Here is a 19,660-nt window from a genome sequence, read left to right as displayed (position 1 = left end):
TATGCACTGACATTGTACTAATGTCACTAGCAGGAAAGAGGTTAACATCAGGGGCAATCAAGGGGTTAACTGTGTTCCCTTATTGTGTTTCTAACTGTATGGGGTATGGGCTGCCTGGGACAACACACAGATCTGTATTCCTGCATTGCAGAAAGACAGGATCTGTGTGATCCCCTGACAGAACGGAAATTTGCCTTGTTTACTATGGCAGATCCCCATTCTGTCACTACGGGGAACAATCACGGATGGCTGGATCCGCTGATTGGCTCCCCTACTGTCCAATTGGTGCGCCCACAGATTGGCGTGTACAAGCCGACGTACAGCTACTGTGATTCGCAAAGCCGAGCCAACCTGCAAATGCGGTGGCTGGTCGGCAAGTGGTTAAAGAGGAACTGCAGTCGGCTCACATAATTTGTAATAAAAACATCTTTGCCATTCTGAAGCTTCCCTCCAACCACTTTGCATATTATTTTATATATACTGTGATTTTCTACTCGCCAAATATGCTGCAGAAATCTCCCTCCACTGAGTCTGACTGCATCCATTTTAACTGTGGGCAGCTGAAGCTAAAAAAAAACCCTTCTAATGCCCTGTACACATGGTCACACTTTCCGACAGAAAATGTGTAATCGGATAGTGTTGTCGGAAAATCCGATCGTGTGTGGGCTCCATCTGACTTTTTCCGTCGGAATTTCTGACACACAAAGTTTGAGAGCTGGATAAAAAAATTTGCGAAAACAAAATCTGATCGTTTAAATTCCGATCGTGTGTAGACAATTCCGACGGACAAAGTGCCACACATGCTCAGAATAAATTACGAGATGAAGGCTATTGGCTACTGGCCCGTTTATAGTCCCGTCATACGCGTTCTACATCACCGTGTTCAGAACGATTGGATTTTGCGATAACTTTGTGCGACCGTGTGTATGCAACACAAGTTTGGGCGAAAATCTATCGGAAAAAATCAGACGGATTTTGTCGTCGGAAAGTCCGACCGTGTGTACAGGGCATTATTCGCGCTTCTAATTGGAGCTCACTGACATAAAAAATTTAAAACTCTAATAAACTCCTCTAAACTTTGTACAAAAAATGCTCTATATGAGCGTTTTTTTACTCCAAAGAGAATAGACGTTTTTTTAAACCCAGTGTGCATGGAGCCTAAAGCCCCATACACACTATCAGATTTTCTGATGAATATTGCCTTCAGATTTACCTAAACCGTGTAGTGCAAGGACCTGCCTGATTGCATACAGATTGAAACTCCAAAGGTTTGACCTCATATTATATGGTTTTGGTAAATCTGAAGACAAAAATCAGCAGAAAATCTGATAGTGTGTATGTGGCTTAAGGCCTCGTGTACACCGCTGCTGGTAAATGGATATTTAGGAGCAGTTGGGCGTTATCTCATCAGTACATGTACACAGGGTCATTTATAGTCATCTCTAGGCTGTTGAGTTTAGAGGCCTTTTTTTGGAACACAAAAAAATGAGTTCAGACGCTGAGTTTAGAGGCATTTGACACAGTTCCCCATAAATGTTTACTGTACAAAATAAGGTCCATTGGCATGGACCATAGGGTGAGTACATGGATTGAAAACTGGCTACAAGGGCGAGTTGAGAGGGTGTTAATAAATGGGGAGTACTCAGAATGGTCAGGGGTGGGTAGTGGGGTCCCCCAGAGTTCTGCGCTGGGACCAATCCTATTTAATTTGTTCATAAACGACCTGGAGGATGGGGTAAACCGTTTAATCTCTGTATTTATGGACAATACTAAGCTAAGCAGGGCAATAACTTCTCCACAGGATGTGGAAACCTTGCAAAAAGATCTGAACAAATAATAGGGTGAGCAACTACATGGCAAATGAGGTTCAATGTAGAAAAATTTAAAATAATGCATTTGGGTGGCAAAAATATGAATGCAATCTATACACTGGGGGGGAAACCTCTGGGGGAATCTAGGATGGAAAAGGACCTGGGGGTCCTAGCAGATGATAGCCTCAGCAATGGAATGCAATGCCAAGCTGCTGCTAACAAAGCAAACAGAATATTAGCATGTATTAAAAAGGAGATCAACTACAGTGATAAAACGATAATTCTCCTGCTCTACAAGACTCTGGTCTGGCCGCACCTGGAATATGCTGTCCAGTTCTAGGCACCAGTCCTCAGGAAGGATGTACTGGAAATGAAGCGAGTACAAAGAAGGGCAACAAAGCTAATAAAGGGTCTGGAGGTCAACACTCGTGGTCACTCATTGAAATGAAAACAAAAGAGGTTTAACCTTAAACTACGTAGAGGGTTCTTTACTGTTAGTGCGGCAAGGATGTAGAATTCCCTTCCACAGGCGGTGGTCTCAGCGGGGGGCATTGATAGTTTCAAGAAACTATTAGATAATCACCTGACTGACCACAACATACAGGGATATACAATGTAATACTGACATATAATAACACACATATAGGTTGGAGTTATCTTTTTTTCAATCGCACCAACTATGTAACTATGTTAAACGCTTCTAAATGAGGCTAAACGTGGTAACTCGCATTTACCTGCGTTTCGTTTACAATAGTTTTTCATTTTCAGCTGTTTAGAAAAAAAAAATGTTTTTTTTTTTCAAACGCTTCTTAATGCAAACGCTCCAAAACTACGCTAAACACGGCATGTAGACGTGGCAAAATGGACATTTTAAACGTGGGTTACTATCTGTCAAGTTTAATTGTTCAGGAGAAGTTGTAAAAGTTTTTTTTTTTTTCCAGACAGAAAACGCCCCTGACAAAAAAAAATAACAGCCTATGGGGGTTATTTACTAAAGGCAAATCCACTTTGCACTACAAGTGCACTTGGAAGTAAAGTCACTGTAGATCCGAGGGGGACATGCAAGAAAAATAAAAAACAACATTTTAGTTTGCACATGATTGGATGATAAAATCAGCAGAGCTTCCCCTCATTTCAGATCTACCTCTCAGATTTACAGCGACTGCACTTCCATGTGCACTTGTAGTGCAAAGTGGATTTGCCTTTAGTAAATAACCCCCTATATGTGCATTTTGGACACATAGGATAACATGCTGGGGAGTTTACTGGCTGCACTTTAACCTTACATTACGAATAAAAAGCTTCTTCTTAATTATTAACTAATGACACAGATAGGATGAGCAGTTTTAGTGCTCTGGCCTCCAGCTAGACTCTCTGCAGCAATAAAAAGCAGTAATACCCATTGACCAGACAGATATGTACAGAATGCACTTTCGGTTATCGCCCAAATTATTCCTCGCAGATGAAATCCAGTTGCGGAATTCCATTTTGTAGTAAAGTACTACGTATATAAATTAAACCTTCCTTCCTACGTGTTCTGGACATTGCATAGTGTAAGCTATTAAAATCATATACATAAAATTGCCTGGCTGCCAACAGGAGAGCAGTAACAGGAGGTACTGATGGGGTCTACGGGGTCCCATATTTTAACCTCTTTATGGCTGGAGGTATTCTTGTCTTTGGGACTACAGTTATTCTAGTCAAAGCATTTCAACTGACTTCTTTTAAAGGAAAGCTCTGGGGAAAGTAGGAATCACAGTGTAAGTGTTAATTACACTTACCTCCATACAGCTCTTAAGAGAAATGTTTCTCCTACAACTAAAATCTATGGAACTATTGTTTTCAGCAATTAACTTAATTAATAAAATAGTGGGGACAGAAAGGAAGGATTGAGCTAAGAGTACTGCTACACTCATGATAGTTTTTGGAGAGCTGTATCCTGTATCTCAGGAAGGCTGGCACAGAGGTAAGTGTCATTAACACTTTACACTTACCTATAGCTAAAAGATACTTAAAGTGGAGGGCCACCCAAAAAAAAAAAAATACATTAATAATCTTACTTTTTTTTTTTAACTTACCTGAAACCACTGTTGCTAGGCAGTCTTCCTAATCTGCCTGTTCCTATTCCGCGTCACTTCCTCCTCTTCGGTGAGTGGCCCCATTGCCTTCTGGGACATGTGTGTGTCCCAGAAAACAACAGGACCATTCACAAAGTGCTGCGCGACTCAAGCATGCACAGTAGGAAACGGGCAGTGAAGCCGCAAGGCTCCACTGCCTGTTTCCCTTCGTTAAGATGGCGGCGCCGACACAGCCCATCCGATGAACGGATCGGCTTTAAGGGGGCGACATCTCGGGATCGTTGGACAGGTAAGTGTCCTTATTAAAAGTCAGCAGCTACATTGTTTGTAGCTGCTGACTTTAAAAAAAAAAATTCTTGGCCAGAACGCCCCTTTAAAATGTAACTGTACAGAATTCTAATAAACTAAGCTGTGGCTAGGCTATGCACAATATTATTAACATATTCTTAAAGCTGAACTCTGGCCACAATTGCTTTCATTCAAATATATTCCTCAATAGCCATAAAGAATATAATGCCACTTTGTTTGCACCAAATGCTTTTGCAAATCAAGTTATTACCCAGGGGTGGACTGACAACTCATGGGACCCCCGGGCAATAGGAGATTATGGGGCCCCCAGGCAATCCGAGATTATGGGGCCACACAGTATACACACACACACAGTATACAATCACACAGTATACACATACATGTACACACAGTATACACAGACATATTTCTATTGGCTGAGAAGGTACCGGAGAGGTGGGGCAGCTCTAATCTTGGGATTTTTAGACCAAAAGGATGTCGGTAAGGGACATTTTAGAGACATATTTAAAAAAAACACAGATTTTGACATACTGTCCCTGGTTTTACTGAGGCTGGCAACCCTGATGGGGCCCCCTAGTGGCTCAGGGCCCTCGGGCAGTGCCCGAGTGGCCCAATGGTCAGTCCGCCCCTGTTATTACCTTTGTTAAAGTTGCAGTAGCATCATCACTGTGCTGTGCGTAGCCTGAGATTAGAGCTGTGGGAGGGGCCTGACAGGCCCCACCCACTATAGGCTGCCTGCAGAAAAATGCAGGAGGGGGAGGAGACAAGACCAGTCACCCTGCACAAGGAGAGAGAGCAGCAGTGAGCGGTCTTTAATACAGGAAGCTCTGTCACAGAGGGAAAGTGTCACACTGAATTACTGCACAGATCTGGAAGAAATACACAAAGTACACCAAGATTCAAATATGAATACACATAGTTCTTGTATTTAGACAACATTGGTTTATACCAGAGTTCAGCTTTAAAGTCCACATTTTAGTCCATTGTAGGGTTCCTGTTCATGCATGATTCTGCTATTGTTTGGAGAAGAGGTGGGGGTGTGTGAGAGAGAGAGAGAGGGGGACCCCACCCTTTCTTCTTTAGGCTCCACCTCTTCCTATTAGAGCTCTAACTCTTCAGAGGTGGGGGAGAGAGAGAGGGGGGATGAGAGAGAGGGGGAGAGGGTGGTGAGAGAGGGAGGAAGAGGTGGGGGTGAGAGCAGTGGCGTAACTAGAACCTTCAGGACCCCGATGCAAGCAACCATGAAGGGCCCCCCTGAACCCCAGCCAGGGCCCTTCCCTCCGAGTCCAGCGGTGGAACTCCAGGGCGTGGTCACAGGTATGACCTTTGTGAGCCCTGTAGTTCCACCACTGGTATCAGTAGTCTTTTTTTATTTTTTATTTTTAGGTGCCCCATTGGGGGACTGTCCCTAGGCAGGATGGGGTCCCCATCCCCAGAAGAGATGAGGTCCTTTTCTCCAGTGCAGATGAAGTTACTGCCCCCAGGTGAGAAGGGGTCCCTGTCCCCAGGGGAGGTGGGGGTCCCTGTCCCCACGTGAGAAGGGGTCCCTGTCCCCAGGGGGAGATGGAGGGGGTATGTAATGGTGTGTGGGGGGGGTGGGGTCCTCTCACTCACCATGATCAAGCTGTAGGCCGTGCACTCATCCATGTTGGCCTGGGCTCCATCCAGTGTGCTGGACGGGCGATCAGCATATCTCCCAGAAAGACCTTTCATCATCTGTGTATGACGGGGGAGGAGGGGGGCTGGCAGACAAGCCTGCAGTGTCCTCTGGGGAGCCGGCTCTCATGGGGGTGCACTGCATCTGTGTGCTTAAAGTTTGTTTACCAGGGAGAATTATGCAGTGCAGTGTGGGCCGGACTCGGAGTGGACGGGACTCTGGCTGGGGAGAACAGACATCGGACTGAGCGGCAATGCATGGAGCAGGAGAGGGGTACTCTGAGGAGCCGGCTGAGGACACAGGTCATGCGGGGAATGCACAACTAAAGAGCAGCCATATGTAGAGGGGGCTGCATGGGCCCCCTGCATCACAGGGCCCGGTTGCGGTCGCAACTGCTGCACCTCCTATAGTTACGCCCCTGGGTGAGAGGGAATAAGAGAGGGGGTGGAAAAAGGTGGGGGAGAGAGAGCGGGGGTTAGGGAGGGGGTGAGACAGAGAGAGAAGTGGGTGAGAAAGAGAGGGGGGAGAGGTGGAGGGGGATTAGAGAGGGAGAGATGAGGGAGGGGGAAGAGGTAGGAAGAGAGAGGGGTGGGAGGTGGGGAGAGAGAGAAGGGTTAAGAGAGAAAGGAGGGAGGGGAAAGAGGTAGGGGAGAGAGAAGGGGGGGTTAATAGAGAGATGAGGGATGGGGAAGAGGTGGGGAGGGAAAGAGAGAGGGGGTTAAGAGAGAGAGGAAGGAGGGGGAAAGAGGTGGGGGAGAGAGAGAGAAAGGGCTTAGAGAGAGAGAGGGGTAGAGAGAGAGGGGGTAGAGAGAGGGGGAGAGGGGGTTGAGAGAGAGATAAACGGGGTAGAGAGAGAGGGAGGTGGAGAGAGAGGGGGGGTAGAGAGAGAGAGAGAGAGGGGGTAGAGAGAGAGAGAGGGGGTAGAGAAAGAGGAGAGAGAGAGAGGGGGGTAGAGAGAGAGAGGTGGTAGACAGAGAGAGAGGGGGGTAGAGAGAGAGAGAGAGAGAGTGGTGGTAGACAGAGAGAGAGGGCGTAGAGAGAGAGAGGGGGTAGAGAGAGGTGGTAGATAGAGAGAGAGAGGGGGTAGAGAGAGAGAGGTGGTAGACAGAGAGAGGGGGTAGAGAGAGAGAGAGGGGGTATAGAGAGAGAGAGAGAGAGGGTGTAGAGTGAGAGAGAGAGAGGTGGTAGACAGAGAGAGAGAGAGAGGGGGTAGGTAGAGAGAGAGAGGTGGTAGACAGAGAGAGAGAGGGGGAGGTAGAGAGAGAGCGGTGATAGACAGAGAGAGAGAGGGGGTAGAGAGAGAGGTGGTAGACAGAGAGAGAGAGGGGGTAGAGAGAGAGAGAGGGGGGTAGATAGAGAGGTGGTAGACAGAGAGAGAGGGGGGTAGAGAGAGAGAGAGAGAGAGGGGGTAGAGAGAGAGATAGATGGGGTAGAGAGAGAGCGAGAGATGGGGTAGAGAGAGAGGGGTAGAGAGAGAGAGAGAGAGAGAGAGAGAGGGAGGTAGAGAGAGAGAGAGAGAGGTGGTAGACAGAGAGATAGGGGGTAGAGAGAGAGAGGGGTGGTAGACAGAGAGAGAGAGGGGGGTAGAGAGAGAGAGGGGGGGGTATAGAGAGAGAGGGGGGAGGTAGAGAGAGAGGGGGGAGGTAGAGAGAGAGAGGTGGTAAACAGAGAGAGAGGGGGGTAGAGAGAGAGAGGGGGGTATAGAGAAAAAGGGGGGTAGAGAAAGAGAGAGAGGGTGGTGAGAAGGGGGTGAGGGAATGGAGAGAGAGAGGGGGCTCCCCTATCCCCCATACTACACCAGGAGGTTCTCCCACCCCCCAAAAAAAACTACACAGAACTCTCACCTTCCCGCAGCCCACTGTCTCCTTTTGACCAACTGTGTGTAGCGAGGCTGCCGAGGCCCGATCACAGCCTGGGACTCCGACCTGCTCTGCCAAGTGAGCTACATCCATGATCAGAGGCTGCAGCCACCGCCGCCTTCTGCTGGCGCTTTGCTCCCCTGTCACCGAACAGTCAGTCTGCGGTCTCCCCCGGTGTCATCCCTCCGGTGGGTGTCACCCCAGTGCAGTCCGCACCCCCGTAGCAATGCCACTGCTTGTAGTGTCCCTTCTGCCTGGGGGCAGCGCTGCCCCCTTGAAAAATGTCGCCCAAGGCAAATGCCTTGTTTGCCTCACGGTAGATACGCCCATGGCTCTCCCTGCTTCCTGTGTACCAGCTGGTTTTACATTACAGAATGAAGACTGGAAGACCGCCAAGTCAGCGCTGGGAACGGAGTGCAGAGAAAGCTGAGCTGCTGAAAACTAAAGTGAATGAGTTTCTACTGCAATTTTTTAAGCTGCTTTCCAGGCTTCCAAGAACATCTTTGCAAGAACGCCTGTCTGCAGGTGGTGAATGTGAATTCATTAATAATTTGTAAACACATTGTTGAATCTTTGGACTTGCCATTCAGAGACTTTCTACTATGCCTATATGATTTTAGTGAATCCAATTACAAATTTCTCAACTTGTGTACAGTACATTGAATAAGGCTGGCCATATATTATACAATTTTCTGTACAATTTCTTTTAGATTTACCTTCAACTATGTAATGCAAGGGCATGCCTAATTGGATACAACTGAAAGTGTTGTATAGTTTTGACCTCATATTATATGGTTTTTGGTAAATCTAAAGGAAAATTGTACAAGAGAGTTGAACATGTATAGCTAGCTTAATGCCGCGTACACATGACCGTTTTTTTCATCAGAATAAACTCTGACGGTCTTTCCGACAGAGTTCCGCTGAAACGGACTTGCCTACACACGATCACACCAAAGTCCGTTTGTTTAGAACATGATGACGTACGACGGGACTAGGAAAGGAAGTTCAGTAACCAATAGCTGCCCTTGCGTCATTTTTGGTCCGTCGGAATAGCATACAGATGAACAGTTTTCCCGATACAAATTGATTCCGTTGGAAAGATTTAAAACATGTTTTATTTCTAAGTCCATCAGAATTTTTGAAAAAAAAAAGTCAGATGAAGCCCACACACGATCGGAATATCCGATGAAATGATTCCGTCGGACCTTTACTCCCGGAAAGTCCGGTCGTGTGTACACGGCATAAGTCAGGGCCAAAAACCTTGCTAGCCCCTCTCCTAACACATCTACATAGAGATGCAGCTGTTATGTAATACAGCATTCCTGGAACCAAGACGTAATGGTATCCAGATGTATATTGTGACATTCTGAGAATGAGATCTAATGTACGTTTAGCCCAGGTTCACACTGCTGCGGGATTGAGATTTCATTCCTGCATGTCAGTCCGACTTTGGGGGCGATTTCAGAGACATTCATGGGGGTTTCTCCACAGATATCTATTGAAATCGCACACCAAGTTGCCAAAAGTAGTACAGAAACTACTACTTTTGGGAATGGGTGCGGCGTCACAATAGTCGCCTATTTGGCATGCGATTCGACATGTCAAATCACATGCCAATTTGCATGAATGTGAACCTAGGCTTAGGCTAAACATCTAAAACAGTTGTGATAGTTACATTCTGCCAATTACATATGCAATGCACATCAATGCATTTGCTATGTAGGTCTATCGCCCTGCAATACTATGAGCATTTTTGTGCCACTCAAAATATGACTGCTGGTATCTGAAAGGATGAAAAGATGGTACTTATGGATGGCACTAATAGGCGGCACTGCTGGGTACTGATAGGCGGCACTGATGGGCATTGATACATGTAGGGGTCAAGTCTTGAGGAAAAAAGTGTGGGAACTCCCACCCAAGATCCACTCCCCCACCAAAAAAAAAAATTTAAAATGATAGGCTCATATGCACAAAATACTTCAAAAGTGGTATTTTTCATCCCATTTTCAGATTGTATTTATGAAGTTTAACTGTTAGTGCATAAAAAAAAACAATCCTCAATAAACATAAATATGGTAATTCTCTGAATAATCAGCATTCATTCAATTGTGCTTCCATGCAAATGTGAACATCATGTTCTGATCTTTATTGGGGAATGTTATTTTGTATATAGAGTGTTTATGTGGTGAGTTTACACTTTTCATTGAACAGAGTTTGGATAACACAGGGTTAAACGGAAAGGTCATAAATGAACTGCACATTGTCTGGACAGAATGCTGGGGGAGATAGTGATGTGTTCCTGCTTAGGAGATGTATGTTAAACTCTTGCAAACTCTGCAGGGCTCCAACACACACTCGCTGCTATTCCAACTATTCACATATTTCCACATAAACTTCCCTCCTGGCATTAAACTTTGCCAGGTATTGTGCTCAGCTTACCACCCCAAACTGATGTCTCCCTCAGTTCACCTCTCTCCCTGCATGTTCTGTGAGCAGAATAGCTGTGCTCCTCCTCATCATATGGCACTGAAGATAGAGGAGGGGGGATTCAGCGGGACTCACAGAGCAAGTATGCAGGAGACAGAAAATCAGGAGGGGCCGGCGGGGAGGAGCACATCACGAGAGGTCTGACTAAATACAATCTCTTAGCGGCAGGGACCTGATCTACCCATCAGCTAGCTGTGATTAACATTTAGATCGAAGCGGAAGCTGTCATGGGGCCCCCTACTGGCAATGCCTGAATGGTCAGTCCACCCCTGGTGTGCGGCACTTACTATTGCGAGCTGTGTCGGCGGCTGCTGGTGTAGCACCTGCCACACAGCTCGCATACTTCAAAGTCTTGCAGGACACGGCTGCTAATGGGAACTGAGTTCCTGTTGTGGAAAAAGTACAGGAACTCCATTCCCATGCGTTCCCGCAGGACTTGAGCCATGGATATGTGGCACTGATGGGCACTGATACACGGCACTGATATGAGGCACTGATGGGCATCCCTGGTGGCACTGGCAGTGGTAGGCATTGTCAGTGGGCATTGATTGGCAGATGCCTGGGCACAGATGTGCATTTCCCTGGAGGTCTGGAGCGGGGGGCCATACCTGGTGGTCCAGTGTGGTGGCATCCCTGGTGGTCCTTGGCGGCATTATGGTGGGCCTGGACGGGATCCGAGGGGGGGCTGCGCTGATAAACAATCAGCACAGACCCCGCCCTGTCAGGAGAGCCGCAGATCGGATTTCCTCTACGATTACCGGCTCTTCCTACTGTATTTACATCGTGATCAGCCGTGATTGGACAGGGCTGATCACGTGGTAAAGAGTCTCTGTCAGAGACTCTTTACCTAGATTGGTGTTGCGGGGTGTCAGACTGACACACTGCAACAACGATCGCCGTGATGCGCGCCACCGGGACGTCATATAGCGCCCAGTCAGGTTATTGAAACCACTTTGCCGCCGTCATTCTGCTATATTGCAGGCGGCAAGTGGTTAATATTGGGAAATTCCAGCCTACTTTATACTTTTGTGGATAGGCATTGATTTTATTTTGTTAAGCGTTGCACAAACTGTTGGCGCTGTATAAATCCTGTATAATAATAATAATAATAATGCATGCATATAGTCATTGTTTCTACTTTCCCATTCAATAGGGTGGACATTATACTTTTTAGGCCTCTTGCACACTTGCAGCTTGAAAAAACACGCCTTTTTTGTTTTTTAAATACAGCTCATTAATTGTAATGTGCCTATGCACACAGGTGTGTAAACAGGCACTGTGCATTCTTCAGTAAAAAAAATTATCAGGTCAGTAATTTACGCCCATTTGTATATTGTGCAGAATGAGAACGCAGGAATACATTTTCAAGCATTTGCACCACAAATGTGCGTGAAATTGCATGAGTATGAGTACACGCAAATACATATAAAAAGAAACATCTAAAATAAAGTAGATGCTCAAACAGGAATATCATGTGCAAAATTTAAAAAATTTGTAAAATGAAAACACAAGAAATACAAATGGAAAGGGTATTGGTGGGGGAGATCATGCTTATAGTTAGAGATTAGAGAAAGTGTTGCAAAAAAAATCACATCATACATTAAACAGAGACATAAACAAGGTGATTGTTACAATGTCAGAAATGATAGATCCAAGAACCCAATGGCATACACCAGGGATATGCAATTAGTGGACCTCCAGCTGTTGCAAAACTACAACTCCCATCATGCCTCTGCCTCTGGGTGTCATGCTTGTGGCTGTCAGAGTCTTCCTATGCCTCATGGGACTTGTAGTTCTGCAACAGCTGGAGGTCTGATAATTGCTTATCCCTGGCATAAACAAACTAGAGAGATGAATGGGACTTCATTTAAAATGTTTACTAGACTGAGCTAAAGAGAAAAATATTTTTTGTCTATCTTTTTTTTTTTACCCAGAACCATTGTAAATAAATGAAGAAAAATATAAATGTGAAACTGCTGTACATTCCCTCTAAAAATGATGTCTAGTTTACAATAGTAAAGTGATTTAAAGCTGTTTCTGTAAACTAGCTGTTCTAGTCATTTTCTCAAACAAAGGGTTTCTCACCCTTCTAAGTATTTCTTAACGTATTGGTATTATCTGTCTACTCTGCTGGCTAAAATAATGTTCTTGGTGGATGATACTGAAAATAAAATGTAAAAAGGTCTTTTTGAAATTTAGCATTGTCTAAACATATATTGCATTCTCCTTTTGGACAGTTGGTAGAGTTTTGGACTCCTTTTCAACTTTTCCATATTGTTACTTTGCTGTTATGATGCAAAACCTGGTGTTAACAAATCTCAGCAGCTTGTAATTTCTCGCAAATAAATAAATATTTTAAAGTTTTAAGTATATATGGTGAGACCGAGATTGTGAGATGAATTTCCTTAATTAGTTCTGAGTCAGCGTAATTCAAAAATGTGTATTTATTTGTACACATTTAAATAGAAAAGAATACTTACAAAAATAGTACAATGATAATCATTAGTATCTTTCTTTCTTATCAATATATCAAGCCATGTGGTCTATTGTACTTATTTAACCTCCCTGGCGGTACGATTATTTCGGATTTTAGGTGCTAAAAGCGGTACCATTATTTTGCATGAAAATTTGGCGTTTTATATTGTAGTCCGGCAATTCTTAGGAATAACTCACTTAAATCTGTCCAAACCAGAGTCTAGCAGACATCCCGGGTATAATAAAGTTTGAAAAATGAAATCATAAATTATAATATAATAAATAATTATAAAAAATTGTACCAAATAATAATATAACAATAATAAAAATTATTCAATAATGTAATCAAATCAAAAACACTGAAATTTGCTCAGTTGCAGAATTGTCACTGTCATTACTTTTCAGTATTTGATGACGGATCTCCCCACAAATCGCTATTGCTCAATTCTGCAAGTGATTCCAATTTATTATCGCTGTTTTCTAGCTGGTCTAAAACCATTTTTGATGTAAAAGGACAGTTTTGGTTGCTATGGACAATCTCCAGTTTCCAGGCATAAAGAACAGTTTTTATTACATAAAACTGCATGCAGGACACTGGACAGACCACTAGGGACAACGGGGATGTGAAATATTTACATACAGCAATGTAATCTGTAAGATTACATTATACTGTATGTTTACTGTTTGTTTCACTTTTTGAATTTGGCGCCGATCTCCGTCCCCGTGCGTCGCAACGCTCGCAGGGCACGGAGATCGGCGATGTGATGCATCGAGCGAGACACGGCTCGCTCGTACAGCGGGGAGACAACGCTGGATCCGAGGGAGAAGGTGAGTAAACGTCCTCCTGGATCCAGCGATGCAGTCCCGAGTCTGGCTCGGGGATACCGCTTTTGGTATGAAAATTCCACCCCGAGCCAGACTCGGGAATACCGTCAGGGGGGTTAAAATGGCCGAATAACCCGTTGTATGCTGGAAAGATCTGTGAGCATGAGATGTGTCTTTCTAGGCTGCTGAAAATCAAGAGAGGGCCAGACCCCAAATCTTATGACTATATCAACCATTCTCTAATCTCCCGCCCGAAAGATAACTCCTCCTTTACAAAAGTGTGGGCTAATGAGTGGTTACTTATAGTCAAGCTACCATATGTTAACACTTAAAACACAGCTCCACAGCCTAAAATGACCGGGGGAAGGGGGAAGGGGGAAGGTAATTTCAGACTCTTAGAAAAATATCATCTCAATTTACATAGGACTTCTCAATTACATAGGGCTTCTCAATTACATAGAAATGACTTTCTAAAAACATATATATAATGAACTGCAGAATTTAACATAAACAACATTTATCAAAATCCTGACAGGTTTTAAATGTTTACTTTTCCAACTATGCAAGTCATAACATAGAATTAATTGACTCAAAGTTTTCTTTCACACAGTATGGAAAAATTATATTCTGAATAAAGTATAATAAAGCCAATTAAAATTTAGATATTAAGAATATAACATTCCCCTCTGAAATATGAATACTAATCATATTTTTCAGATAAAAACTCATTCATCAACATTCATGTCACATTCAAACAAACTTTGATTCAATAACTCCAAATGTTTTGTCATGTACAATTGAATTCGTACCTTCAAAACCCAATTTTCCTTTTCAACTTACTTTGTAACAAATCATCTCCTTTCTTAATATCACTTCTAATTCGATAATATAATTTTTTCATTCTAAACATCAAACATAACTGGAATATAAGAAATAACATGATAATAATAAAAATAATTACAATAGGATGTGATAAAATATTTCCTGCTGCTGAAGTTATCAAAGTTTTTCCCCAAATGGATACACTATTACTAAATGTTTTCCACCAATTACTTCCTGAAAATTCTGACCATTGATGCGATATTTCTTGCAAATTACCTTGTTCATGTTTAAACAATACTTCTGCATTCTGCAATTCCTTAGCCAAAGCTATTAATAAACCTTGATCCTTTTTAATTATATTTGCCCATTTTTCCCATGGAAATTCATCTATTTGGGAAATATTATACTGTGTAGGAAGAGCGCTAATATTTTTCATAAACATATTTGTTAAATTTGTTCTCAACCCATTAATACTTATTGCAACAATGTCTCCTTCTATACAATACAACCCTTGATTTAGGTTTTCTGTATTTGTACAAGAAGAGAAAAAAGTTTTAACCCTTTCTGTATCTGACATAATCTGAAAACAAACCTTCTTTTTATCTACACGAGTAATTAATTCAGAACTTATTCTATTTTCAATTCTTGCTGAACATAATGTGTGATTATGATAACAAGAATGAAATATGCTTTTATCTTGATTAGGTAAACATATAATTTTAGACTGGAATTGTAAACATGATGACAAATCTAATTGTTCTAATTCAGAATTTTCATTGTTAAATACAAAATCTGTATACTGTAATTTATAGTATAATAATTGTGTATTACTAACAGGTAATCCAAAAACAGTGATTGGAACAAAAATTTGTTCTTTTCCGGCTATTGGAATCATAGAAGAACTATAACATATGTCCTGCTTGCATCCTATCCATTTATTTACCCATAAATCTGTATGATTTATCACATATAAATATTCTTTGGGCAAATACTGTAAAATGCCAAGAGGAGTTATTCCACTCTGAAATGCTTGCGCAATTATTTTAAAATTAGTGGAATATTCCGTTTGAATCTCTAAGCATGCTCTGGGTATATGAGAATGTTGTTCATTTCTCATCAAATCAAGAGTAATATTTTGAAGATGTAAAATAGATGGACCCATTATATTAGCAGTTTTAATTACCATATTTTCTAAAATCTGATTTAAGTGTCTTTGTATTTTAATACCATTACTTCTCACTAAACCAGCGGTTTCTAGATCAGACTTTAAAGTATTAATATCCATACTATTTATTATACTCCCGATTGTGCCAATCCCTCCTAAAATACCTTCAACAATACCACGCTTATTTCTGTTATGATTTCTATTATTAATTCCAAACCATCTCTCAATACCCAATTCCATATTAACCAAATGTCCTTGACATTGTGGAAACCTTGTAGAAATTTTCCATTCTGAAACATTAAAGTTCCACAAAATAATGACAAACTTTCCTTCTCTCAAAAGAGTTCTGGATTGGAAATGGTTAATCTGAAAAGGACTTGCAGAGAAACTTTTCTTATTAACACATGGAGTTTTCCTTGGAGACATAACAATAACACTTGCCTTATCACATTTCACCGGATAATTTTCTATTGATATGCAACATTCATATATGCCAGTATCATTCAAAGATACTCTCATTTGTTGATAAACAAATGTATCATTGATCCAATTCACACTACCAAAAATTCCTCTATGAATTATGATAGTAGAACTATAAAGAAAACTACCCAAAAACTCATCATTCCTTTTCCAAGTCAACAATGAATTTTGAGGTAAAGATATTTTTGTATCACATATCAAATGCAAATTATCTTTATCTTCCATAATTTTCAGAGATTGTGGGAAAATATTAATTTCTGGAACAATCTTATCAACTATAAAAATATCAATTTTGACCCTTATTTGAGTAAATTCCCTTGTTACTTTAAAATCCCATGTTCTTACAACTTCTCCTTTTTCATTTCCAATGATGTCTAAATATTTTGGATTTAATATCTTTACAAAACTTTGAAAAAGATAATAAAATTGATCAAAGGAATAAAGTATTTTCCCAGATCTTGTCATAATATTAGTAACATCTCCAGACCAAATTGTTGACTCATTACCTTTTAAATATATAGACCAGAAACTCCTCAACAATATGTTACATTCAAAAGTTCCGGTTTTGTTATTTAGTCTATAAGATCCCTGCATTTTAACAAACTTTGTTTTGGATTCTATTTTAACTTTGATTTCAATATTATTGCTGTGAATGAAATACAATTGTAAACAACAATCATATCTGTGTCCTATACATAAAAATCCATACAAATCTTCTGCTGTATTAATATCAACATCTCAAAAATTATGATTTTTATCATATGCATTAATATCAATAACTCTATCATTTTTATCCTTTGTAATGATATCAATGTTCTTATTTTTCAGTTCATCTGCATTGATATCAATGTCTACATCTCTCTTATTTCTGAATAACATATGATCTTTGTTGTGTAATTCTTCAATCCTGTTAGTCTTTGCATAACTTGAGCAGTTCTTGATATATCTTATCACAAATAAAATTGTCACTAGGGAAAAGATGCATCCTGTAATGATGATACACTTTCTCTCTTTAAAACTTTTCTTTTGTTGATCCGACATCTTTTCATCTTTTTGGGATCCATGATTCCTCCAGATTAGATATTTATTCATTCCTGAAAAAAGGAATGCAGCATCATTATCTCGGAATATAAAATTTGTTATACCCACATTTTTCTACATACATGTTTCACTGAACTTGAGAAAGTATTTGTACCCCTTGAACATCCCAAAATGTCCATGAACCTTCCCAATTACTTTTCCATGTTTCAACTCCTGAAACTCTGTGACGTGCATTTCACCATCTCTGGGTGTGACCTCACATGTAACAATTCTTTAATCATCTTTATCTTTTCTGTCTTAGACTTGTGTCAACAATATCTAATTTTATTTTAAATAAACCTTTCTGTTCCTGGTCTACTTGATAGACCGCTTATCTTGTATAAAAGATAATTTTTGGTTTAACAACAAAATAACAAAATGTTACAAAAAACAATATCAATTATTGTAGAATATCAAAAATAGATTATTCTTACAATGAAGATTAAATCCGATATGTGCGTGGATTTAATAACAATTCTTCATGATATATATATATATGTCTTATGTGTACTGGAATGAAAATTTCACTGGAATGTGTGTACTCCATTATTTGTCTGTGTATCACTCCTAAACAAAAAAACAGCCCCCACCTTATTTTCCTTTCAAAGGTTCATCTGAGCAGGACAGTTCCACAGAATGAGCATTTTCCCTCCCACCTTTCTAAAACAATGGGTGTTACTCATTCTAAATTCCTAAGGGTTGCTATGAATAACCCTTTGTATAAAAACATTTTAAACATACACAAACCTTTTTACCTTATCAATATATATACAAATTATTTCTTAATAATCTCTTAATCAAGAAACATTGTAATATAAAAACTATAAAAAAATATTTTTAGCTAGAACAAAGACACTTTTTATCATGAATTAACTTCCTTTGTCAACTGAAAAAATATAGAGAAACCATTTTGTATAACATCTGCAACCAATTTTGACTTCACGAGGCAACACAAACGCCATTTTCCTTTCTCTTTTAAACTCAAAAGGAGAATACTTTGTAGCAGCAAAAATTGTGCTTCTTACATCCATTAAAAAATAACTGGAACAACATCAACCCAAATATTTTCTTTGTCCAACGATATTTATCAATCCTAGATTTAATTATCTGATACATCCTCACAATAATACCTGCAGACTGTAGATAATATGATACATGAAATCTCTGTTCTATTCCCAAGATATTACACATCCTCTGTCACTACTGAGGTTTGCTGATATACCCCAAACTATAAAAACATGATTAATCAACATCTAAACAATAGTTAAAGCATCATCATTAGTGAATCCCACCTGTAGGTGTTGTGATATATAAAAAACACAAAAATCCTTTATAGTCATGACACAAACTTATGGTCTAATGACCAAAACGATAATTTTGTGACATCCGATGAGAACAAAAAATGTTGTGACCTTTTTTTTCTCTGAAATTAAAGGAATATGTGTGTCTATTTTCCTCACAACATTAATTGATACCATTTCAGGTTGAACTACTAACTTCCCATGCAAAGCTGCTTCCTTTACCAAAGAATCTGCTGTTCCAATACCTACAGATAACTCACTATCATCATTTATGTGCTGACATTTTTACAATAGCATATGCAAGAGGATTACTCTCTGCAAGGTCAAAAACTGCTTCTAATGTCTCTTTCTGCACAAGAGTCTTATTGGATGAATCCACAAAACCTCTACTTTTCCAAATAGGTAAATAATCAGCGAGAGAACGTACAACATATGAGCTATCACTATAAATCACTAATGAACCTCTCTTCTGTCAATAGTCAATGCAGTTTTTACTGCTTCAAGTTGAATACCTACTGCAATAATTGGCTGACATACAATATCTTGAACCATCAACAAATATAAGCTCATCAATTCTCTCTGTCTCTCTTTGTTGTCTTATTCATTCAATTACTAATTGAGTACCATGCTGAAAAGGTCTTCAGTTACTGAATACAAAACTATTCTTTACTATTCTTCTTTTCAAGTGAACTAAACCTTTCAATGTTCAGCCAGAACAAAACAAAAATAAAACTTAATACTCATGACAATGAAACATTGATAAAAAAATAATAATCCAATAGATTATCCTTGAAAATATTAAAATTATATCAAAGTCCTCAATAATATTCCAAACGTCAAAACCAAATCTTTTAAACTCAAATCAATCCTTTATTCATAGCCAGTAAACATCAACCAGAAAATTCTTACCATATCTGCAGTTAATTTTAAAAACTGCTAACTGTTTTCAAAGTGTTATATGCTACATAATGAAACCTTTCCTGTCTTAATGGACTATTTTCAGTTTGCAATCTTTGTCTTTGGGTCTTAGAAGAAACATAAATTTGATTATGACCTCTATATTTTAAGTTATTGCACCGTGCAGAATAAACCTCTTGACGCCTGGGCAAAATTTTCGGATAATACAACCTCTTTTGTGTATTATTATTATTATTATTATTATTAGCCAACAAACAAATCCTAGATATATTTCGTTTAAAATTTGCTCTTTTTGCATAAACTTTTCTCTGAGCATATGACGATGAAAATTTACATTTCTGCTTAATATCAGTATTATTTAAGTCAACTGACTTCCCACTCTCATTGTCTGAG

The 19,660-nt window shown here is 40.4% G+C and overlaps 1 protein-coding gene across 1 annotated transcript in view; it reads left to right on the top strand.

Moving 5' to 3' along the window:
• LOC143986570 (ferroxidase HEPHL1-like) overlaps positions 1 to 19,660 on the top strand; it is a 172,938-nt gene that overhangs the window by 73,638 nt on the left and 79,640 nt on the right. The window lies entirely within an intron of this gene.

The sequence above is a fragment of the Lithobates pipiens genome, unplaced genomic scaffold (assembly GCF_037356315.1).
Source record: "Lithobates pipiens isolate NorthernLeopardFrog02 unplaced genomic scaffold, aLitPip1_a1.2 Scaffold_17, whole genome shotgun sequence".
Classification (NCBI taxonomy): domain Eukaryota; kingdom Metazoa; phylum Chordata; class Amphibia; order Anura; family Ranidae; genus Lithobates; species Lithobates pipiens.
Note: the sequence above shows the minus strand (reverse complement) of the source record. Positions and strands in the feature narration are given on the sequence as shown.